Source organism: Terrapene carolina, unplaced genomic scaffold, assembly GCF_002925995.2.
Source record: "Terrapene carolina triunguis isolate 2854851 unplaced genomic scaffold, T_m_triunguis-2.0 Scaffold130, whole genome shotgun sequence".
NCBI classification, from domain to species: domain Eukaryota; kingdom Metazoa; phylum Chordata; order Testudines; family Emydidae; genus Terrapene; species Terrapene triunguis.
The window spans coordinates 14,726,736-14,742,313 of NW_020664481.1; positions in this window are offsets into that span (position 1 = coordinate 14,726,736).

The following is a 15,578-nucleotide window of genomic DNA, read 5'->3' on the forward strand; positions in this document are numbered from 1 at the left end:
GATGGGAGAAAAGGCTGTTGTTTAGTTATAAAATAAATGTTGAGAATGTTAAACAGGGAACTAATTTATTAGTAAGGAAGATGGCTTCTTAGCTCCCACGCTGCATTGCAGTTTGAAGGAGAAATTTGTGGATATCTATATTAAAAAGATTATCAGCTCTCCATATTCTAGTATAGTGGTTCTTGTTCTCAGCCTTCCATATGATGATTCCATTTGCAGCTGCTTCTCTTCATAGCCATCTGAGAGTCATCTGTGCCAGTTCCTAAAGTGCTATGGGTAGAGGCATGCTGATTTATGGCGAGCTCACATCTGAGGAGGACTAGTTGCAAGTCATTGAGCAAACCCACTGTAATGTAAGATCAGAAACGGAATGGGAAAGGAGGTTGCTGTACCCAAAGCTAAGGAGTGGGCAAGTATAGTCTGAGCAATTAATTGGGAGCCTGGAAATTTTGAGTTATAATCCTGACACACTCGGTTCCCCAACTGTAGAATGGACATAATACTTACCTCTCAAGCATGTTGAAAACTTAATGATATTTGTAAAGCACTTTGAAGATGAAATAGCACTTAGTGGTCACTAAGTTTTTATTATTTGTGGTCACTGACCTTCAGGTTGTGAACTATTGCTTTAGCTGATAGCATAATGTTTTACCTATCTTTGAATTAAAGTGCACAGTAAAATATATGATAATGTAGTAGATCAAGACACACTGGGACGTCTACTGCGTTCGAGCAGTATCGCATGTGACATTATTGTGGGGCAAGCTGGGGTGCTGTAGATCGGGGTTCTCAAACTGGGGGTCGGGACCCCTCGGGGTCGCGAGGTTATTACATGGGGGGTCGCGAGCTGTCAGCCTCCACCCTAGCATTTATAATGGTGTTAAATATATAAAACAAAATTTAATTTATAAGGGGGGGTCTCACTCAGAGGCTTGCTGTGTGAAAGGGGTCCCCAGTACAAAAGTTTGAGAACCCACTGCTGTAGATTCACACCCTGTCTTGGCGAACAGTCAGTTATCAGGTAGACAAACCCTTCGTGTTCTCTGTTCCTCCCAGTCAAACCATCCATAAATGCTTCCGGGTATGTAGTCAGTGTTCACATTCTCATTTGTGAGATTGAGACTAGGGAAATGGTATGTAGTTGGAATATAGTTACAGTGGGCAGGCTGTAGTGAAGAGCAAGCAATAGGCAAAAGAAGACATTAAACAAAACAAGCAGACATTTTAAATCCTTTAACAGCAAACAACATTTCTCTCCTCTCAAGACAAAATTTCATTGAGCTTCACAAGCCCTAATTCAGTAAGGGAGGGTATTCGGTTTGATCCTTCATCAATGGAATGATATGGCAAAGCCCTTATTGACTTCTGTGTTAAAGGAGCCAGCCCCTTTGTAGTATGCAATGACAGGCAACTGGAGAACAACATTGAAAGCAAACCCAATAAACCAAGCCCCAAAGACTTATGCCCAGTTTAGGCAAATATATTTTTTTTAAAAGAAAGGGGAGAAAAAAGACAAAAGAACAAAAAAAGTAAAGGAAGGGAGAGGAAAGGATAACGACATCTTGGTTTCCATCTGCTAGGGAATAATCAAAGGTTTCTAAAAAGTTAGACCCAATCTTTTCAAATTTGTCAGAGGTCTCTCTTCTCCAAAAGGTTACTTGCTCTTTAGCTGCCAGGTCAGCCAACTTGCTATGCCAAGCTTCTGTTCCTGGAAGCAGTCTGTTCTTCCACCTAAGCAATATGAGTCATTTGGCTACAAGCACTGTTTTAGAGAACCAAACTTTCTATGAGTTGGAGAGGTTAAGATGATGGGAGGTATCTGTTATATTAATCCTACCTACTTCTGGCCAAAAGTAGTATTGCATGGGATAGTCCCAAAACGTGAGCCAGTGTGGCTCTGGGAGACCCACATCTCCAGCAGCAGTCTGTTTTGGCAAGGTCGATGCACTGTAATCTATGTGGGGGTACCAGTGTTAACAAAAACAGCAGAAGATCATAGTTTATCCTGGCGACATTCTTGTGTCTAAACCTGAAAATCCTGCGCCTAACCTATATAAATAATGCATTTGGACACCTCTTGGAATATAAAATCAACTGGGAAAAGTCAAATTCTGAGCGTAAGCATCTATGATAATTGGAATTTTAGGTGGCAACCCAAACATATGAAATATTTAGGAATCTTCAGCCCCAATGAGCTGGAGAATTTGTTCAAAATTAATCTAGAGCCCATTTTAGTTCATTGAGATAATTGGGCAGAGGGAGAATCCTTACTCTTAGCCTTTGGGCCAAAATTTATATTATCAAAATGAATATGCATCCCAAAATGTATACCCTATGAGTTCTCCCAGTTACTATTCCTCCATTTTATTTTAGGAAAATTAACAATTTTTTAAAAATACTTCTCTGTCAGTGGGTAGGAGGCCAAGACTGGCTTTATTTGACTATAACAGGGTTCAAAAAAGAACTAAATAAGTTCATGGAGGATAGGTCCATCAGTGGCTATTAGCCAGGGTGGACAAGGATGGTCCCTAGACTGTTTGCCAGAAGCTGGGAATGGGTGATAGGGGATAGATCACTTGATGATGTACTGTTCATTCCCTGTGGGGCACCTGGCATTGGCCACTATCGGAAGACAGGATACCAAGCTAGATGGACCTTTGGTCTGACCCATTCTTATGTTCTTATGTAAATTAAAATTCCCAATCACAGCTGCAGGTGTCCATTTCCCCAACTTGCAGCATTATCATGCAGACTTTATCATCAGCTAGACAGCCCTCTGGCTCCAGAGAATAATAGTGCTTCCTGGCTGCTAGTGGAACAAGAGTTGGGCCATCCCCTCCAGTTGGCAGGAATGCTGGGTTCAGTTTATTATGGTTTTGATTGTAGAATATCCTCTACAGCATTGGCTACCAGAGAATCATGGGCTAGTTTGGCTAGAAAATTTAAATTCCATTCCATCTCACATGTTGATGCTGTACTTCGAGGCAACCATTTGTTGAAAATTGACAAGAAACCATTAATGTGGAAAGTAGAAGGATAAGAGGATAATTTGGTTTGTTTATTAGTTTTTCCAATATAAATGCACAAACCTTTAGCTGCTGGAAAGCAAGATTTGGTAGTTTTCATATCTCTGTATGCAGCAAATTACTGTATATTAGATTTCAGATTGTTTTTAAAGTGATGATGAAATATTTTATATCATCTATAGGTGGTGCCAGAGATTCAAGTAACTGGCTAAGCTCAAATTTTATCTGAAGTACATATATTTCCTGTGAAACAGAAACTTAATGATTTTCTGTCATCAACTCTTTGCTAGTTATAAATGAAGAAACATCTCTATACCTACTTCCATAAGAAGTTGCAGGACACTTAACAGTAAAAATTATTAAAATTGTCAGCATTTTAAGAGCAATTAAAAGAACAAACTATGCCAATCGGTAAAGATCTGTGTTGTCCCCTTCAAAGCAGATTTCTAGATAGAACCAATTTAATGTAAGTGTACAGAAAATTAATTGTAAAAACTCCCTTTCAGTTTAGTTTTAATCTCTAAACAGTTTGCAGCTGTAGCAGAGCAGCTGAGTAAGTAGCATAAAATAAGCAAATTCAGCACAAGTGTTATTGGTCAAAATTGTCTGAATTTACACTTGTGCAGCTCCTTTGTGTGTGCACTATTGCATCAGAGTTCCCAGGAGCCTTATATTAACTCCAGTGTCATCATTAGACAGTTCTGTTATCTGCATTTTACTTTCTCGAAACAGAGTTGTTTACCTTTTAAAGTAGGAAACCAGTAGATTGATGTTGTATTATGAAGGCTAACCCTTTATGCTGGTCCTATGTATAGTTCTAAGATAAACAGGAAAGATAAAAAGGTGCGAATGAATAGACAATGGCATAGTATTGCTGTTTTCAACAGTTTAGCTGTTTGCATTACACTTGAGGAAATAATCTATAGAGTTAGGTTTTTCCCCCTCCATACTACAAAAATAGGGTAGCCTGAAATAGGATTGATTTTTTTTTTTCTTCCACGGAATACTAACACAAACATGCAGTGTTGACCACTGTGTATTAGAGCCAATAGAGCACATTGCTTTAATATCTGATATTTGTTTAGTATGTTCATGCTGCTATCAACTGAATTATTGTTCCCTTGTTTCAGAGCGGTAGGCATGCTAGTCTGTATCAGCAAAAACAACAAGGAGTCCTTGTGGCACCTTAGAGACTAACACATTTATTTAGGCATAAGCTTTCGTGGGCTAGAACCCACTTCATCAGATGCATGAAGTGGAAACTACAGGAGCAGGTATAAATGCATGAAAGGATGGGAGTTGCCTTACCAAGTGTGAGGTCAGTCTAACTACAATACCCACCTGGTGAAGTGAAGAAACAGATTGACAGCGCCGGAAGGGTACCCAGAAGTCACCTACTATAAAACAGGCCCAACAAAGATAGTAACAGAACGCCACTAGCCGTCACCTACAGCCCCCAACTAAAACCTCTCCAGCACATCATCAAGGATCTACAACGTATCCTGAAGGACGATCCCTCACTCTCACAGACCTTGGGAGACAGGCCAGTCCTCACTTACAGACAGCCCCCAACCTGAAGCAAATACCAGCAACTACACACCACACAACAAAAACACCAACCAAGGAACCAAACCCCGGTGCCAACTCTGTCCACATATCTATTCAAGGGACACCATCATAGGACCTAATCACATCAGCCACACCATCAGGGGTTCGTTCACCTGCACATCTACCAATGTGATATATGCCATCATGTGCCAGCAATGCCCCTTTGCCATGTACATTGGCCAAACCAGACAGTCTCTACGCAAAAGAATAAATGGACACAAATCTGACATCAGGAATCATAACATTCAAAAACTAGTAGGAGAACACTTCAATCTCTCTGGTCACTCAATAACAGACCTAAAAGTGGTAATTCTTCACCAAAAAACCTTCAAAAACAGACTCCAACGTAAAACTGCAGAACTGGAATTAATTTGCAAATTGGACACCATCAGATTAGGCCTGAATAAAGACTGGGAGTGGTTGGGCCATTACAAAACCTAAACCTATTTTCCCTAATACTAATTTCCCCCTGCTGTTACTCACACCTTCTTGTCAACTGTTTGAAATTGACCACTCCCATTACCACTTCAAAAGTTATCTTTCCTCCCTTGGTATCCTGCTGTTAAGTGAATTGTCTCGTTAGACTGACCTCACACTTGGTAAGGCAACTCCCATCCTTCCGTGTATTTTCCACTTCATGCATCTGATGAAGTGGGTTCTAGACCATAAAAGCTTATGCCCAAATAAATTTGTTAGTCTCTAAGGCGCCACAAGGACTCCTCGTTAGTTCCCTTGTTAGTTCATAACAAGTGTCTCTCTCTTATGGAGCTTGTTTGTTTTGCTTGAGTGCCACGGAATTCAGAGATCCTCCTGGAATTCCGCCACAGTCATTAAGATCTTAAGCAATTTGTCTTTCCCGATGAAAATAATATATGCACATACATAGTGTCTGTCATCTGAGGATTTGAAATATGAGGATCCTCAAAGTTTGATTGCAGATATTTACATAAGCCTCACAACTTCCCTGTGGTAAATATTTACAGCTATTTTACAGTTGGGTAAACTAAGGCATAGAGTTTGTGATTTGGCCAAAATGTCACATTATCAGTTAGTGGCAGAGTCCAGAACAGAATTCAGGAGTCCTGGCTACTAGACAGAAGTACCTTCCACTCTACACAAAATAGATCATGCTTAGTTAAATTCTGCTCCCCTTCAGAAGAACATATCAAATATAAGGTAAATTTTTCAAAAATGCTTAAACGGTGTATGAGACTAACTTCCATTGACTTTCTTTGGAACTTAGGAGCATAAGTCACATAGGCATTTATGAACATTTTACCCACTGAGCCCAAAGCTTACAGTTCTGACTTTTTAAAAATGGTGTTTTCATCCTGGACTATTTTCAGTAATAATAATAACTTACTAGCTATTAGCAACAACACTAAGAAATCATTGATCCTTAGTATACATATTTCAAGTAAAATATTTCCCCCATACTTAAGGCTTGTGGTTACTATGTTACACTGGTCATAAAAATAGGCCTTAGTTCCACAGAGGATGAACTGTCATTTGTAAGAGCTACTATATTTTAGTATTAATATTTTATGTATTTTTTTCCTGTGTGTTCTTGTAATGTAACAGATGGAAGCACACAAAACAAAAGGCATCAGAAGTTCAGAGGGAAATGTCTGTAACATGTTTCATTTTGTGTCAGTATTGCAGTTATCTATGTGATCTCAGGTGTCATGTGCTGCAATATCTATGGGAGCACAGTGGGGTGGATTATGGACTTAGTTTCAGGGCCATATGCTATTTTCTTCAATCAATGATACTACTCTCCCTGTCCCTGGGGGACGTAGTCTGTGACTTATACCAATACAGTTTACCTGTGCATAAAACCATCGTAAACACTAATGCACATTGAAGCTTGATTTATCTACTGTGCCAGAGGTTGGCACTGGTGCACCTACACCAGTGGTCACTTACCAGTGGCTGAAATCAGAGCAAATCCCCACTGTAGATGAAACCTTAAGATGATGAGTATGATTTTGCCCAAAGTTAAGTCATGGCTGGTCTAGGCTTGGAAATCTGAGGTGAAATCCTAGCCCCAGTTGAAGTCAATGGGACTTTGACCCATGTGCTATTAGGTATTATTCACTGAGAGTGGAAGTATCACATTTTGGCCTTAATTCGAGGTTCTTACCGCCGAAAGCTTATGCTCCCAATACTTCTGTTAGTCTTAAAGGTGCCACAGGACCCTCTGTTGCTTTATACCGTCTCAATGACTCTGGCAGAACCAATAGTAGTGTAAGGTACCATTCAGTGTGAGTAAGAATATCACACTCTGAGCCTTATTGTTTTTTTATTATTAATCTTTATGAAAAAAAGATGAAAATGTTAGAAAAATGCAGAGATACTTTCTCTGGGTTACAAGCAATTATAAAATGCCTTTTTGTGTTTTAAAAAAAGTGTTGCACAATATTTTTCTGTAGCTCTCTCTCATCTGACCTTGTTCCATGTTTTATGTTGGCAGCCAGCTTGCATTCAGTGTCTGTCCTTCTTGCAATGTGATGTTGTGCTATCAATACAATATTTGATATGTCCTCTGTGGAGAGGCCTGTATCCTGTAATTTCAGGGGTATTGATTGGATGATCTAATAGCCTTTTGCATCTCCAGTTCGAAAATCTTTAATCTTTTTTATTTAAATTTTAAGAAGAGAAACCAACTTTACAAGTAACTAACGTCCTTCATCAATTATCCAGCTAACCTTTCATAAGATAATGGTTTCTATAGTGACCTCTAGGAAATAATGTCTCCGATATCATTGTGAATTAGAAGTCTTTAACAGGGAAAGACTTCTTTTCTCTCCCAGATACCTAGTTCTGCCTTGGCGTTTATTCCAGTCACTAGACATTGAGAAGGACTCATAAAAACATACAATAATTGGTTACACGGCTATCTTTCATCTCTAAGAAATTTCACAGACACAATGTTGTGAGGAACTGAAAGTTCATGGAAAGCTGATTTGTTTAATTATTTATTTTATTAGACTAATAAATACTGCTTTATGTAGGGCCAAATTCTCTGCTGGAGTAATTCCTTTCAATTGTGAGCAAATACATCAGTAAAATTGGCCCATAAACTTTAAGCTTCCAAACTCTGGTATTTGTGAGAAACAGGGATTATAGCTTAGGTATAGATTTGTGTTATAAAATCCTACTTGTCTTTAATGTCACAGGAAAAATTCCATTATAAATCCTTATTTTCAGACCCTTCCATACTTTTTTTAAAAGTGTGGTTTGGCTGAAATTTTTCTTGGTTAATGGCCAAAAAAAGGTGAATTTTATGGAAAAAAGAATCTAAAATACTGTTTTATCCTATTCACTTAAGTTTTACAAAAGAAATTAGAAGATTTTCTTTCAATATATTCTTGCATCTGTTTGCCCACCTAACTGAAAGACTCTGTTCTTAAACATCTTTCATTCTGTCAGGACCCCAGAAGGATAGAGAGATGAGGGACACAAAACCATTATTTCTTCACTGCAGAGAACTCTTTCTGCAACCTCAGATGCAAGATTCTCTGTTTCTGATGTAAATTTTCAACAGTGAAAGAGAGGGATCTTTGTGACTAAAACGAGTGATATTGTTCAGAATGAGGGACATTTTAGCTCCACTAGGATAAGCAGCATTGCAGTCATAGGCCACGTCTCTGCTACAATCTTTTGCCATCATAGCTGGCCCCTTACTATAAATGTGAAGTATTAATATAGGCCAAGATTTAAAAAAAAAAAAAAAAAAAAAGTAAAGTTATGCTACTAAAATCCTATTCAAGCATCTAGATCAGTGGCTTGATTTTCAGAAGTGCTGTTGACCATGTAACACTTCTGGAAATCAACCCACTGATGTAAGTTTCTAATTTCATAATTAAGACACCTAACATTAGGCTCCTATTTTCTTTTAAGAAATCTTAGCCTTAATACATATACTCCCTCATCATACAAGTGCTACTGGAAACCCACTTTAAGTGGGTTACAAAAAGTATACTTGCTGCTGGATGAGATACCACAGTGATGAGCAAGGTATAAATACTTAGATAGATACTCTAGATAATCACATTTGAGGGCCGCATAATGGCCTGAAGGAGAATTTGAAAGAACAGGAATGTATAAACCTTAAACTGTATAATGCATAGCAGGCAAATAATTAAAGTTCTCTGGGAAATGCCTTTCCTTAACATTCATGGAGAGGTTTTTGTCTGTCCTTTTGCTAAAACTGTGCAGCAACATGAGATGCCTCTGCAGAGAGATGTAAAATGAAATGGGTAAATGGAGGGTTTTTAAAATTTTATAAGCCTGATTCAAAGCCTGTTAATGTCAATAGAAAACTTTCCATTGCCCTCCCAGGACTTTGGATCAGACTCTGCATATGGTGTGGCTAGGGGAAAATGAACAAGTTGCAAACTTTTGCTTTTTTCCCTTCCTTTAAAAGTGTTCAAAATTTATCATACAAAAATCAATGTTTAAACAAATGCTGCCTGCTTTGTAAATCCATGTAGATCAGCAGACGGTATTACTTTTAATAGTGATATTCATGGGGGGGGAGGGGGGAGAAAGGGTGTTTCCAGCAAAATTGCTTTTTGGTTGACTCTGCTTGAGAAGTGCTCTGCAGGGACCCATTCCCAATTGATTATCTTTCACTGCTAATAGCTTCAAAGACTATGTGGTGGACAGTCCACTTTTACATTTAAATGTAAATCATGATAGCTTTGACAGACTGATGATCAAGGGAAAAAAGGGAAGAAAAAACATTAAAATAGATGTACAGCTGATATAACTTTCACCACCTCCTCCAGGGGCAGTGGTAATAAAACTAAGATGTTTACAGTTTGATAAAGCTCTTTATAATGGATTGTGATTGAAGGTTCTCCCCAAAAGATCTAGAATTGATGGTCTCCAAATAGCATGTCAGCATTAAAAGTTCAGTACAGTGTCCATGACTCCCATTTACACCTTGTTTGGAATTGAGAATAAAGTTCTAAGCCCTGAAACAACTAATGTGGGCTGGCCTCAGCTAAGTGTATATAATTCAGTACTTTGATGAAACTACAGCAAAAGAGATATCTGGTAAATCAGTTTATTGTTTGCAGTGGAATCATACTAATAAACCTAAGCTATTAATATTCTCTTTGATGTGGCATCATCTACAAAACACATGTTGAGAAATATGTAGCTGCATATATAGCACACAAGATCCTCATACGGGGCCTGATCTAAAGTGCCTTGAAGTCAATAGGATTTTTGCCAGTAACTTCAATGGGCTCTGGATCAGGCCCCTAGTCAGAATGCACCCAGTGCTATTCCTCAATACAAAAATTTGCATAACTTTTCCATAGGTTGAACTTAATTAGGAAAAGACCAAATAAAGCAAATCAGTTTGTGCTACTTGCCCATTTATCTTTCTGACCTGTCGATACACTATTAATATTCTGTGCCAGATTTTTAACTATTTTACATTGGCTAGTTGCATACCTATATTGCTGTATTTGCATGTTTAAATCCAATAACTGCATGCACAAAATTCATAATTTAGCTACACAATTATACAAGTTCTGTGTGACATCCAAGTATTTACATGCATAATTAGCCTGTTCTTTAAGAAAACTATAAGAGTTTTACATGGCATAGTGAAGACTGACTAGGAAACAATAAAACCTAACGAAAAATGGTTGCCAGGCAAACACATTTCACTAACCAGTGAGGCAGCATCAGTATGAAAAGTCCAGTACATCGAACAAAAAGTTAATTCCTTCTGATCACAGGAGATCAGAGCTATGTTTTTAAAGTTAAAATATTTAATATCATTATACAAATATAAGTAGAGAAAGAACTTTGAACAAACCCAAAGCATATTTCCGGAGGGAACCCTCACATCTGAGCCCCCTGTCGTCCTAATTTAAATCTATGCTGCTTTAAAACAGTTACTAACAGCAGACGTATTTTGCTGTGGACCCTTCTTCCTGGTGAAGTAGGGAATTCAGCAGTGGAAAACTTTCAGTGAAACCTGTCATGCTTACCCTTCCAGCTGACTTATCTGATGTAAGTAGGTATCGCTTTCATAATACAAAATAGTTTGGCAGCAAGGAGGTAGTTAGAATGGCTGATGAGCTGAGCCATCGGTAGCAAATGGATTTCTGTTAGATAAATGCAACCCTGAGGCATAATGAAGCACAAGTTATGGCCAAGTGTCAGTGATCATATTATAGTAATAATACCCCTGGAGTTGCTTTTTCCACGATCATGAAGCATTTATTGCTGTTTAAGAAAGAGGGCAAAGTTAGAAATGCAGAACAATTATATCAGCTAAATTCTGCAATCCAGGAATTGAACTAATATTTTAGAAACCTGGTTAATAGCAGTTAAACGAGTCCAAGGAATTTTAAAATAAACTGTTTGGTAGAGAAGCAAATAAAGTATTGCTGCAATTGCTGAAACAGAGGTCAAAGCCCCTACATGAACATATTCGCTTTATACCTACAACCTGTTGATAATGATATCAATGCAAAGTTGCCTGTTAAAGCTGCATTTAAAAGCAAGTCTCCTTTCTACTCCATGGAAATCTGCTATAAAATCTGCTATAAATACCCACTTTATAACAATGGCCCAATATATAAGTTACTTAGTTCAAAAGAAGAGCTTTTGGTGGGAGGGGGAGGAGTAGAGTAACAGTAATGTGTTGTAAAAGCTAAGTGGTTTTATTGGCACTTTAAAATACCCTTTTATGCTGAACACTATTGGCTCTGCATATATACAACAGTAGTTATGTATTAAAAATGTGTGTCAATAGTTCCATTGGCATTGGGTCCTTTGGGTGCCAGAGGTCCCAGAAAGCTTGATTCACCACCTTTTAGCCCAGGCTGGATTTTACCAAGTACTGGGGAATCCTGGTTATCCTCAGTTAAAGCACTTAATCTATCAACCACAAAAAGCATTTTACAAATTGTGCACTGTCATACACCCAATGCAACTGTTTGGGGATGTACAAGGGTACAGAAATATAGCAAATGTTGCTCCACATCACAACAGTGGAATATCTAGTCTGGAAAGCTCAGGTGGTTCAGAACAAGTTCTAAAGATACTATAATGGATAATTATGGAGTAAGCTACCCATTGAGTAGGTCTCTCCCTAGCCCTTGTCAGCTAGCAGATGGCACGGAGTGTGACATAATATCTAAGATACCAAATATGTAAGCCTTAAAGGGGGGGGAGGTCTGGCAGTTGAAGGGGGGGATCAGGGCTCGGGGGGAGGAAGGTGAAACGCGGGCTGGGGCCTCAGGCGGAAGGGGTGGGCCAGGCCAGGGGCTAGCCTCCCCGAGCCAGTGGTTCACACACCGCCCATGTACAGAGGTAAAAATCATCTTCCTCCACCTACTCACCTGTTGATACATTCAAGGATTGCACTAGTCCTTTTTGCCACAGTATCACACTGGAAGCTCATGTTGAGTTGCTTGTCAGTGGTTACTTCTGAATCTTTCTCAGGGTTGCTATTTTCCAGGACGCAGTTCCCCATTCTACAGGTATGGCCTGCATTCCTTGTTTCTAAATCTATAACTTTGCATTTGGTTGTATAAAATGCATTTTATTTGAATGGGACCAGTTTACCAAATTACCAGATCCCTCTGTAGGACCCCTGTTCTCCTCATTATTTACTACTTAGTCTTTCTTTCATCCACAAATTTTATCAGCGGTGACTTTTTATTTACTTCCAGATCATTGATAATGTTGAATAGCATCAGGCCTACTACTGCCCTGCAGAACCCTACTAGAAACACCCTCATTTAATGATGATTCTCAACTGACAATTTTTTTGAGATCTATCAGTTGGTGAGTTATTTAATTTAATGTGCACTTTGATATTGTAAAGGGTTAATTTTTTCATCAGAAGTCTTGCAGCATAAGACAAATGCTTTACAAAAGTCTATTACATCTATTCAGTTACCTTTATCTACCAAGTTTGTAATATCATAAAAGCAGGGCCGGCTCCAGGCACCAGCCCACCAAGCTGGTGCTTGGGGCGGCACCTGGAGGGGGGCGGCGCTCCGGCCCCCGGGGAGAGCGGGGCCACGGCCGGGCTTGCCGCCCTGCCCCCGGCGCTCTGGCCGCCGGGGGGAGAGCCGAGCCCCAGCTGGGGCTCGGCGCCCTCCCCCCGGCCGCTGGGGGGAGGGAGGAGCCCCCGCCGGGGCTCGCCGCCCTCCTCCCAGGGCTCCGGCCGCCCTCCCCGCTGGGGCTCGCCGCCCCCCCCCCCCCCTGGGGGGGGGGGGCGGCCGGAGTCTTTTTCGCCTGGGGCGGCAAAAAAGCCAGAGCCGGCCCTGCATAAAAGAATTAAATCATGTTTGTCTGATGCCCATTTTCTGTAAATCCATATTATGTTCTCTTTTGATTCTTAATCGAGTGAATTCTGTATTAGTTTTCCCACTGTTCTACTCTGATTGATGTCAAGCTAACCTGCTTAGCTACCCAAGTCATCCCAGCTGAACTTTACGAACATTGGCACAACATTAGTACTCTTCCACTCTCCTGGAATTTCCCTGATATTCCAAGTTTTAATAAAAGCTAACTGTGGACAAGAGATTTCCTCAGCCACTTCTTTATGGACTTTTGGGTCCAAGTTATACAGGCCTGGTGATTTTAAAATGTTTATCCATAGTAGAGGTTTTTTAACATCTTCCTTCGTTACTGGAAAGTACTCAATTAAAGGGTTGGAAAACATTTCTTGTAGTGATCTACTCAAGGAGCTCAGTTCAGTTTAAAGAGAAGGTAAAGGAATGACTTCATCACAGTAATTGCCTACATGGGCAACAAAATCTTGATAATAAAGGGCTCTTTGGTTTAGAAGACAAAGGTATAACAAGATACAGTGACTGAAGCTTGACAAATTCAGACTAGAAATAAGGCCTATATTATTATGCTCTTGAAGCAATTTACCAAGGGTTTTAGTGGCTTCTCTATCACTGGAAATTTTTAAATCAAGATTGGATGTTTTTCTAAAAGTTATGCTCTAGTTCATAAAGGATTTAATTCAGGGAAGTCCTGTGTTATGCAGGAGCTCAGGCCAGATGATCATAATGGTACCTTCTTTCTGGCTTTATAATTATACTCTATCAATCATCCTCCTGTGATACAAGTACATCATCTTGCTTCTTTCCAAATACAGAATAGAAATATGTATTGAATACTTCCACCTTTTCTGCATTATTATTAACAATTTTATCACCTCTGTCTAGTAATGGGCCCTTAGCCTGCCAGCTATGGATTTTTCCCTGGTGTCTTTAGCTTCCCTTATCATTTTTACACTTCATAGTTTCTAATTTATATTGATTGCTATCTATTTCCTCTTTTTTCCATTTTTTAATTTCTAATTGCTGCCTTCACTTTGCCACTAAACGAGAACAGGCTTTTAGCCAATTTTGTCCTCTGATTGTGGAATCATAGCTCTTTTGGCCATTTAAAAAACTCTTCTCAAAGAACTCCTAATTTTTCATTCATATTTTTCTGTCTAAGTTTTTCCTCCCAATCAGTTTTGTTCATAATTTTCCTCAGCTTTGGGAAATTGGCCCTTCTGAAGCACCAAGTGTGTGTTATACATATAAAAAACTGGTTGGGACTGTCCTCTGTTTGCTCCAATTTAATATAATCAGGTCATGATCACTGGTCCCTAGGCAATCACCAGTGATTAATTCATCTAAGGAAATTGATAAATATAAGGAAAGTGAGTCATAGAAAATAAATAAATGAAGTACAGTACGAATCCTTAGTGCCGTTTTGTATTCTGGTGGGGTACAGCTTTTCCAAACAGAACTGCAGCCTAGGTGCATTTGCCTCTTCTTGTGTATCATTGTCCAGATAGATCATGAAGATTCCATCATGTTGTTTAACAGTAAAAAAACAAAAACAAAAAATGTAGAAGTCCAGGATTCCTCTAAATTCAGTAAAACCCCTGCTACAGAATAAGTTTGTCCATACTTATGCTGAATGTTTTTCCATCATCTGTAATCAGTGATTTAGTTCATGCTGCAATGGTTTTAAACCCAGACTTCTACCCCCAGTTGGGGCTTACAGTTCTCAGCTTCTTCCACTTGGTCTGCGGAATCCAGGCCCACGCTGTTCTCTGCATTCCAGCCCAGGGATCCAGTTTTAGGCAGATACGGACTGTTTATTCAGTTGCCTCACCCCGCCCCCTATCACTTCCCTGAGATGCCCCATCTTCAGACTGCTTCTTAAGATCTTCTCCAGGTCTCTGCTCTCCCTGCCTGGATGTGTAGCTCCTCCCAGCTTCTCCTTAGTCATCTATGGAGGTGATATCTCAAAGACCACTCACAGCCTTTCTCTGTAGCATCTGGGCTGTACTGAGAGCAGTCTGTTACCTTTATAGCAGTCAGTATCTCTCTCCTCCAGACAGGTGTTCCCTCTCTCTGGAATTGACAGTTGTATCTCAGGTTTCTTCCCTTAGGATAGTCAGTCTTTCCTCTCCTTGAAGAAGTTCTCTCCCAGACCTCTTCCTGGACCTAGGTTTGTGTCTCAGGTCTCTTGCCTCAGAATAATCAGCTGTAAGGGTTTTGCCAGTTCCCTTCAGCTGACCACCTTCTCCAATTAACCTTCCAATCTGGCAGAGACAGCTTTTCTGCTGGTTCCCTTCTCCCAACTCGTTCCCAGTTGATTGGGTGAGAGGGGAGCCTTGCCCTACCCTCTCTGCAAGGCTTTGGGGCCTTAAAGGTACAGTGTCAGGATTCTTTCCCCCAAGTACCATTCATTGCCGGGACCCTTGGGTCTCTATATGTGTTGAACTCTTCCAGACCCTTAAAGGGCCATGCTAGATAGTAATGTACGCTGACCACTAGATGCTACTGCCTTCCATGCACACTACCCCATCACAGTATGTTCAAACCATTACTGCACATGAAGTTATGGAATAAAGTTTCATTGTATTTGTCAAAAATTCAGCCATCC